Source organism: Canis lupus, chromosome 5, assembly GCF_003254725.2.
Source record: "Canis lupus dingo isolate Sandy chromosome 5, ASM325472v2, whole genome shotgun sequence".
Classification (NCBI taxonomy): domain Eukaryota; kingdom Metazoa; phylum Chordata; class Mammalia; order Carnivora; family Canidae; genus Canis; species Canis lupus.
In genome coordinates, this window is record NC_064247.1 from 52,774,851 (window position 1) to 52,784,470 (window position 9,620).

Consider the following 9,620-nt stretch of genomic DNA (forward strand, 5'->3'; position numbering starts at 1 on the left):
CTAGGAGCAATTTTTCCCTTCAGAGGATATTTGGCAATATCCAGAGATATTTTTGGTTGTCACAACTTTGGAGGTTGTGCTACTGGCATCCAGTGGGTGCTAAACATCCTACAAAACACAGGACGTACTCCTTGTCCCCAAGAAAGAATTATCTGGCCCCAAATGTCAATAATGCCAAGGCTGGAAAACACTGCCCCACAAAAAAGCTGGTCTGCCCTCCCCTGATGTCTGGGATTCTGATGAATTATTTTTTTTCTTTTAACGTATGGATAATATCATCTTCCTTCCCAGACCAGCTGCTTCTTGAGATTTCCCTGATGCCTTTTCTCCTCACCTAAGACTTCAGTGGCCTTCAGGACTCCTCCTGAACCTCTGTTCACCTCTCTCACCCTCCACGCCCCAACATGAGCCCTTACATTCTCTCGTATTTCCTCTGTAATGTTTTCCCTCCAAAGCTTCTCTCCTTCATTCTTGCCCTTTGATCCATTTCAGGGCCTGTGCTCTTCCCGAAACTATCATGACAGACTACTAGTGGGCCTCTGTTTCTCCCGCCCGTGCATTGCAGCTAGACTCAGGATCAACAAAACAGCTTCTGACAGTGTAAGTCTCCTGCTCAGAAACCTTCAGTGGCTTCCTCATTGTCTATAAAATTGGAAGTCCAAATTCCCTCATAAATGGGTCCAAAGCCATCTTTGCAATCTTCGTCAACTACCACCATCAAATTATCCATGACATTATAAATTAGATTCTCCTGACCGTCCTCACACTTTCTCACTGCTGTGACTTCACCCATGCTGGACCTTTACCTGGACTACCTTTATCTGTCATCTTCTACCCTTCTGCCAAGTATCTTCTCAAATAGCAAGTCCATCATGGATCCTTGGTTGACAGTCCCATCTGGAAGATACCTCCATGTTATCTTTGAACCTTACAAATATATACCAGCACTTTTCAGTTTTGATTTACACTATGTTTTTCTAGGGATGTGGGGTACACCTCAGTAATGAAAGTTTCTTTAGAGTAAATCCTGTATCTGATTCTTATCTATAGTCACCCATAGCATTTAACACGAATCTTTAATAAATATTATTTGATTGAATGAGTTTGTAAGTGAATCAACTAAAGATAGTTTACTATTCCTAATACTTTCAGGTATGTTTTCTCATTTAATCCTCAAAACAACCTTGTAAGATAAATATTATCCTGGAAGAGAGACAGTGATTAAGAGGGAAAATGGAAACAAGGTATATAGAGCACCAAGCTTTGTACCTGCCACTTTACATGTTTTTTTTTTAAATAATCTTTTTCAATCTATTTAATCTTCACAGTGATCTTGCAAGGCCAGTAGTCATCATGCTATATTGAAGATGGAGGATGTTGAGTTTCAGCCTGTAGTCACACAGCGGCTGAGTCTCAGAATCGTGGATTGATAATCTGTACAACTCCAAAATCTGACACCTTTTCTGATCTGGCCACACAACTACCAAGTGGCATATCAGGACAGGGCCTGAGTCTTTTAGCCACAGGTTCCTTTCTCTGTCTATTATGTCTTAGCTCTGAGAATGAGTATCATTTCCTGGGGACGAAGAAAGCAAACTAGAGTGAATGGAGAGGTAATCACAGAATAGAAGCAAGAGAAAAGCTAAGTCAGATGGGACCATGTCATGCCTCTATGACTCTGTGTGTGTGTGTGTGTGTGTGTGTGTGTGTGTGTGTGTGTATTGGACGGGACATTCATTCATCTGCTCTCAGCCAAAATGTTCAAAGATGAATGGAAAACACCAAAATATAGTTAGGTTTGCATATGTGGATTTCATCTTAATTGCAGTGTTCTGTTATCAAAGATAGATTGTTATAAAATACCAGGTAGAAGAGAGACAACAAGATGGCAATTCATTTTGAAGACGCATTGCTTGTCTGGGGGAAACACTTTGCACTATCTAAATCAGCCTGTGAGTCATGGCCTCAGAGTGGCACATGTCCTGTGATGCCCCAGACTGCCACCTCAGGGTGACATCTAGGTCAGTGCTCCTTGAAAAGCCTTGGAAGCTCTGCACCTCGTTCCCCTATGCTGGGCCCACAGCCTGCCCAGTGCACACAGCAGATCAAAACCCTGCATATCTAATGGAATTGGAGGCAATTTGCTAGAACAGAAAGGACCCAGTTGTAGATCAGAAAGTGCTACTGATCAGTTATTGTCACTCAGACTCAGTTTCTTCATCTGTAAAATGGTTAAAATGATACCCGTGAGGCTTGTATTGAAGAATAGAAGACTAACAAGGAAATCTAGCCTCAGCTGGGAATTCTGAATAGCTGTTGCTCGCATATTTAAACAGTGCTTCTGCTTCTCTCTGCTTCTCCTCCTGAGTATGTCTCCTCTTGTAGACATGGGCACCTTCACCTAAGTGCCAGTAAAGGGGGAAAGTGGAAGAAAGGAGGGGCCTGGCAAGGAGAAGAATGGAGGAAGATAGAAGGTGGGACATTCCCATTCAGGTGCCCAGGGCTAATTCTGACATCTTCTGGAGGGAGGGCACCGGTGGCTGACATAGCAGTAGGAGGCTTCCCCATCTCTGCCCAGGTTCACTTACCGTGCCAGCACCTCAAAGGTGGAAAACTTTGGGAGTGACTCAGAGTAGCAACAATTAGCTTGGAAATGCTCCATCTTGAGGTGGCCAGAGCAAACGAAGCTTCTCCAAGCAGCTTATTGGTTGACAGTCCACATGGATGGCACAGCAGACAGTTTTGTGAATTTGTTTGAGGTGTCTCTCCAGAAGCGCGCGCGCGTGTGTGTGTGTGTGTGTGTGGTGATGATGATCTTTGCTCCCTCACTGGAGAAACCTACAAAATACACAACACAACACCAGGCACAAAGTCTGCAGACAGTAAGTGAGCATCCCCGGGGCAGTGGCTTGCCTTCCCTCTCCTCCTCTCTCAACCCTTTGTAAGACTGAATGTCTGTGATACTTGTTTTTCCTCCTGCTCGGTTCTTCTGGCCCGGGCTGCAGCCAGCAGACGGTGGTGGGTTTTTAGCTGGAAATGAAGTGGGGCTGGTTTAAGTAATTGATCTCAATCAGAGGCTTTACAAGGGATGGGCTAAGACATGCCTACTGCTTCCCACTCCGTGGAAGCTCTGCATTTGCATTTAAGGGGTGGGATGAGAAGGAGCCAGCTTCTGGCACATTAGCATAGAAATGCGAGACCTTTTCTGGGAGAAGGCACTGAGCACTGGAAGCAGCACAGGCCAAATCTGGGTGAACCTTCGGGAAATTCCTATTGGAATTTGGCTGCAATAAAGACCCAAGGGCAGTTTACACCTAAGCAAGTTCTCTGGCTTCATGAGCTGACCCACAGTGCTCTGTGCCAGGCCTTCACGCGCAGCAGCCCCCATGGTGCAAGCTGCAGCTCTCCCCGTTCCCACCGCACCCAGGCCACAGCTCCCTCTCTGAATGACCACCACCTCGGTAGTTTGTGATTTTTCCCACTTGTAATTCCTGTGAATCCTTGAAGACAGGCCGGGATGGCCCAGGGTTTCTCTCCAACAGATGTAAGAGGCCGTGAATGGAACTAGCTTTTCATGGGGAGGCCGACTTCATGGGTCCCACAAGCAGGCAGTAAGGGACAGATACTACAAACAATCCTACCTTCCATTCCCTGCCAGGGTCACGCTGAGCTACCCAGATACTCTCTATTCCCCCACTACACTGGGAGCCTTGGGAGGACAGGGGCCACTTTCAAATGACTCGTGCCCCAGTGCTGGCACATAGTAGGTACCCTCTATATTTGTGTTTTATGAAGCCCCCTTTGGAAAACTGCAGCTTTCAGGTCTAACATACCTGGATTGAAATCCAAGTACCATCATTAACCAAATGTGCACCTTTGCACTCTCTGCCTTAATTACCCCTCCTGTATAACAGGTTTGATGATTTCACATGTGTACATATACTATATATAAATAGTATATATACTATTTATTGCATGTGCAATACATTGCACAAACATATGTATTGCACATGCATCATTCCTAACAAATATTCATTACGGATGCTGTTGCTCTTTGTAACCCCCCTCACTTCCTGCCGTCTCTGTCGTAGTCTGTGCTCCATAAACACCCTCCTGGGATCATTCAGGAGCTTGCTCAGAGCAGCGCTCCTGGTGACACCTGAGGAATCAGTAATGGGGGGAGGATCACTGAGAAACTGATGTGGTAAACATGTGGTGCCATCTTCCTATATATTTTAGGCATCTTTATGCCATCCAGCCACAGGTCTTTACTGCCCAAATGATGTTTCTTAAAGATATTGTGGCCTGAATATATTACAATCTTTAAAAAAAAAAAAAAGATATTGTGGCCTCTAAACCTCAAAGCCACAGTGACCCAGTGGATTGGTTAGTCAAGAACATAAGCTCTGGGAGGCTGACCAGACTCGTCGGGTTCATCATTACATAACAGAGTAGCTGCACATTATAAACCATCAGTTACTACATTGGCTCCATTGGGGTTTGGGGTTGGGTATGGTGCTGGGCACGAAAGACTTAGAGATGAAGAGAACACAGTGCCCCCAACCCCAGCTCACGCCCAGACTGAGTGCTGTGCAGATCTGCAGGGATCAAGCTGGCAGCATCCAGAAATGGCTGCTTCCTGTGGTTTGGGCTTTGAAGGAGCAGGTGGGCGGGTAGAAATGTCTGTATTCAGAGGAAGGAGGAGCATTCTAGGAGGAGAAAACCCCATGAGCAGAACCATGAAGATGCAAAAGGGACATGGCCAGTTTGGGGAATCAGCAGCTAGCTATCTGGTGGGCAAAAGAACAGACAAAGGCCACATCAGAGGGCTTTTTGTTTTTTGTTTTTCTTTCTTTCTTTCTTTCTTTCTTTCTTTCTTTCTTCTTTCTTTCTTCTTCTTTCTTTCTTTCTTTTCTTTTCTTTTTTTTTTTTTTTTTGCCAAGAGTAAGATTTAAATTCATTCCATTGCTCAGGGAATGGAGGGGCAAAAAACTGAGGCAGCAGAGCCCCATGATCAGCCTGTACTTTGCGTTCTGGGAGACACACAGAGGTTGGAGAGGAAGCAGAGAAACCAGCTTGGAGATTGACTCTCAGGGACTGGAACTCCATGCACCTGACACCCCAGGGGAAATGCTGGAGGACAAAAGGGTGTTCCCTTTTGGGGAAGCTCCGGAGTCAGGCCCCTGATCTGCATGTGGGCCTCTGCAGTATCACACTGTGTGACCTTGGGCTAGTCACTTGACTTCTCTGGACCTCGCTGTCCATACCTGAAGGCCGGCTCATCCCTGCGGCCTCCTCCAGGGCTGAAATCATATGCAGGTATAGTCCTGATCTGAGACACTCCGCCCTAGAACTGCAAGACTAGGAAACAAATAGATATCTATTTCCAAACCAGTCAAGGCTCTCTTAATACTTTTATGCAGGACTTGTCTTCCCATGAGACACTCCGGGCTGTCAGTCTGTAATTAGACTTTCTCCCGCTCATAAAGCCAGGCTGCATGGAGTGAGAGACAGAGCCGGATTAGCCCACTGTAAACAAATGTGGTCAGTCCCCTTCTCGCCAGTCTGGTTCCAGTTGAGTGGATTTCTGCAGCTCCTGGGTGAATGTTAATGCCTCCTACGTACACAGTTGCAAGAAAAGAATCGCATGTGCCTCCCTTTCTTGAGAATGCTTCTCGTGCATCTCTGTGACGCAGCATGGGGTGCTGGGGGCAGGCAGCAGTGCAAAGAACCTCAAAGAGCCTAAGGCCAGAGATGGGCACCTGGGTTTCCAGAAAAGCTCAGCCACTAATTTTCTTTGTAACCTTGTGAAAGTCACTTCAGCTCTCTGAGCCTCAGGTATCTCAACTGTAAAATGAGACTGAGGACACCTGCCTCGCAGGCCTGCTGGAAAGAGTAATTGAGATAATGTACATGAGAGTTTTTGGTAAAGCTCTGCAGGCAAGGGACTAGTGTCAAGGATAACCGTGCAAAGGGTCAGGAAGTCCGGGTAGGTACAGAGCACACGGGAGGGCCAAGTTCCAAGTTCTCATCAGCATCAGAGTCCTAGCGGACCAGGGGTGGGGACTGGGGGAACAGACCCAATGCCCCCTGAACTGCCCTCTGATGAAAATTGCCCTGAAATCTGATGTAGGTTTTCCCTGAATGGAGGTAGAAGAAAGAGTGCTAATGTTTATGAGCATTTGTGCTCTTGCAAATCCTGATGGTAGCTTTAGATGAGAATTCTTATACCCACTCCAAAGATGAGGAGGCTGAAACCAGAAGAAGGAGAGGAGAGGGAGAGAGGATTTGAGGTCAAGTCTGCCTAGGCACCCTGTTTCTAAAATTATAAGCAGATTCGAGCCAGCTTTAAATGGGGCACAGATCCATAGTATGCTATTAAGAACACAAATGAAATATTTGGAGGAGCACTAATATTTTCATAGGGCATCAAGGAGGATGAATCAATGTCATGAACTATAAGCATCATGAAGGCAGAGGCGGTACTCACTGCAATATCCTACCACCAGGACCACTGCCTGGGACAGAACAGGCACTTGGTAAATACTTGTCAATGAATGAACCACCCCTATGAGACTTACCGTCATCCTCTTGGCTTTTCTGGCTGACCACAATCAGAAATGGAAAGCAAGTCCCTCATGTAAATTATCCAAGGGATTCGCACTACATTTACTCCATCGGTTGTTTCCATTTCTATTGCTGTGTAACAAACCACCACAAAACTCAGCGGCTAGAAACAACATTGATTTAGTATTTCTCAGGATTCTGCAGAAGGTCACTTATGGATGGGGCTGCATTCAGCTGAGAGCTCAGCTGAGGCTGGAACATACATGTGGCCTCTCATCACGCAGTAGTCTAGCCTAGGCTTCCTTCCAGCCTATCAGCTGACTTCCCAGAGAGAACACTTCTGCTTCTATCACACTTGCTAACGTCCCACTGGCAAAGCAGGTTGTGTGGCCAAGCCCAGGTCAGCGTGGGAGGAGACCACACAAGGTTGTTCATATCAGGAAGTAAAATTCATAGAGATCAGTCAGTCACATGGATCTTCATGAGCTATACTTTATAATATATATATTATATACAGCATTTGGAAATGTCCCTGGCACTTAGTTTGTATTACTTATGTATTAGTGATAGCTAAACATGATTAATACCTAATTATAGAATATCACCATGATTATTATTAAATTCCTTTATTTTTAAGAATATGAAATGAGACTGCCTTTTTTTTTTTTTTTTTTTTTTTTGGAACAGTGAAATGAGAACCTCATACTAGGGATGCTTTGGTGTATCCTTCAAACTCTGAGAATACTAACCCTTTGTATTACCGAAGCTACACAATTGTGTCTGAGTAGCAGAGTCAACAACAAAACATGAAGATGAATCCCTCTTTCTCTTCTTCCCCTATGCTTTTCTCTCTTACATGGTTTCCCTAAACCTGGGTATACTTTTTGCTCATTCCTAGAAGTGTTGTTGGAACTTGAAGGAGTATTACTTACCTCTTAAGAATCCATTCACTCAATATGCATTTTCCTAAGCCCATCATGGTAATCTCCTTCTCTCTTCCAGGGATACATTTGGAGGTGGACATGGGACCCAGTTCCAGCAGATGAGATGTAGATGAGCTGCACATCTGTTGGGTAACTTCTGAGGAAGACTATCCACCTTGACCCAAAGAGAAAGGTATGCCAGAGGAATCCTTGTTTCCCTTTCTACTTTTAGACCTAGTTGTATGAGGGCATGATACTTAGAAACGCCTTTTACACCCATTGTCATGTCATGACAAGAATATGCTCTGGATAACTCTCTAGCCCCAGAGGAAAAGAGACCCAGGGACTTAAAAACTCAACCTGTTGACCTTCAACTTGAAACAGAGTTGTTCGGTCAGATCCAGACTCACTCTAGCTGTCATAGTTGTCTTGGTGTGACATATTCACCACTGCTCATAAAAATCAGTTTGTTTGAGCCCCAGATCATCCCTCATCAAACCTGTGCTCAGTCCATGGCACTAGGACGTGGCCTGCAGGCTCTGACCTGCAGTCCCATCTATGCTGAGCACTGAGGCGCTGATGATTTGAATCTGTCTGTCTCACTGTTATGTGTGGAAGTAGATGACTTGTCTCTGCAGGTGACAGGACTTCTGATCAAAAAGGTGCTGTATCTGAGGAATTGCATCTAAGGAGCCTCACAACACCTCAGATTACATGACAAGGCTCTGAACATTGAACCCAAACCTAACGGCATCATGGCATAAGATCTGGGGGGGATATTGGGAGGTACTGGGTGAAAATAGCAAATGGTAAATATAAATAATTTGTTGCCAGTGGGCAGACTGTGGCATGGCTGTTTTTAAACCTATCCCAATTTGTTGATATTCTTCCCTCTTCCCTTCCAGCAATGGAAGGAGTCCCTGTCCCCTCTTTCTGAATCTGGACTCTGGGACTGTTTGATCAATAAAATATGATAGAAGTGGTGATGTGTTAGTTTCAGTTCCAGGATTTAATGAATGGACAGCTTTTATTTCCTGTCTCTTGGGTCATCTACTCTTCAAACCTAGGTGCCACACTATGAGGAAGCCCAGGCCACATTGAGGGGAGGCCCATGTACATAGAGGGGAGCTGATGGGCAACCTTGCTAGCCATGTGAGTGAACTATCTGGGAAGAGGTCCCCAGATGAGCCAGCCCAGGCAATGCAGCATGGAGCAGGGATGAAGTGTCTCTGCTGAGCCCTGACCAAACTACAGATCCATAAACAAACTAAACGATTATTATAGTTTTACACTACTGTGTCTTAGGGTCCTTAGATACACAGTAATGAATAACTGGAAGAGAGATAAACCTGGTTATCTGTGGAGCCCCAACTATATGCCAAGGCCATTTCATTGACAATCACTTTGAATTCTTATAGCAATCCACTTAAATGGATGAAGAAACCAAGGCTCAGAAGGGATGCATGATTCACGAGAGACCCTGTGACTAGTAAGTGGATCAGCATGAATTTGGATTCAATCTGGATAAATTCTCCAATCCCCTAAACCATGGGAGAGTGAGGTAAAGACAACCAGTCTCCAGCTCCTGACCACCTGTTAATCTTTTTCTATGAATATCCTGCAGGGAGAGTAGGTATAAAACAAACATACCAACCTATTGTTTTTAGGTTGCAGTGATGCTTACTTGGGAATAATAAATGCACCCAGGTTTGAATTCAGGCACAATTTCAAGGAGCGCCCCCCTGGGGTAGGGGATCAGCTGAGCAACTTTCTGGCTGGGATCCTTGCTTAACTTCCCTGATCCTCAGTTTCTTTGTCCATAAGATAAGGACAAAAATATCATCAGCCTCATAGAGTTGTTGTAAGGATGGATCAGATGAGGACATATTGATAAATGACTTAACACAGTACCTGGCCCCAAATAAATATTCAATATATTCTGTGTTCCTAACATTGAGGACTCAGAGAGAAGAGTTTTCTTCACTCATTCCTCCTGACCCTAAAGAGAGAGTTCCCTAGGATTGTGATGAGACAGATGCATCCCACCCCTGAGCCTCATTTATTTTAACCTCCTCAAAGATTTAGCCCTTGTGACTCCACTCCTGCAGCCCCTCCGGACAAGAATGAAGC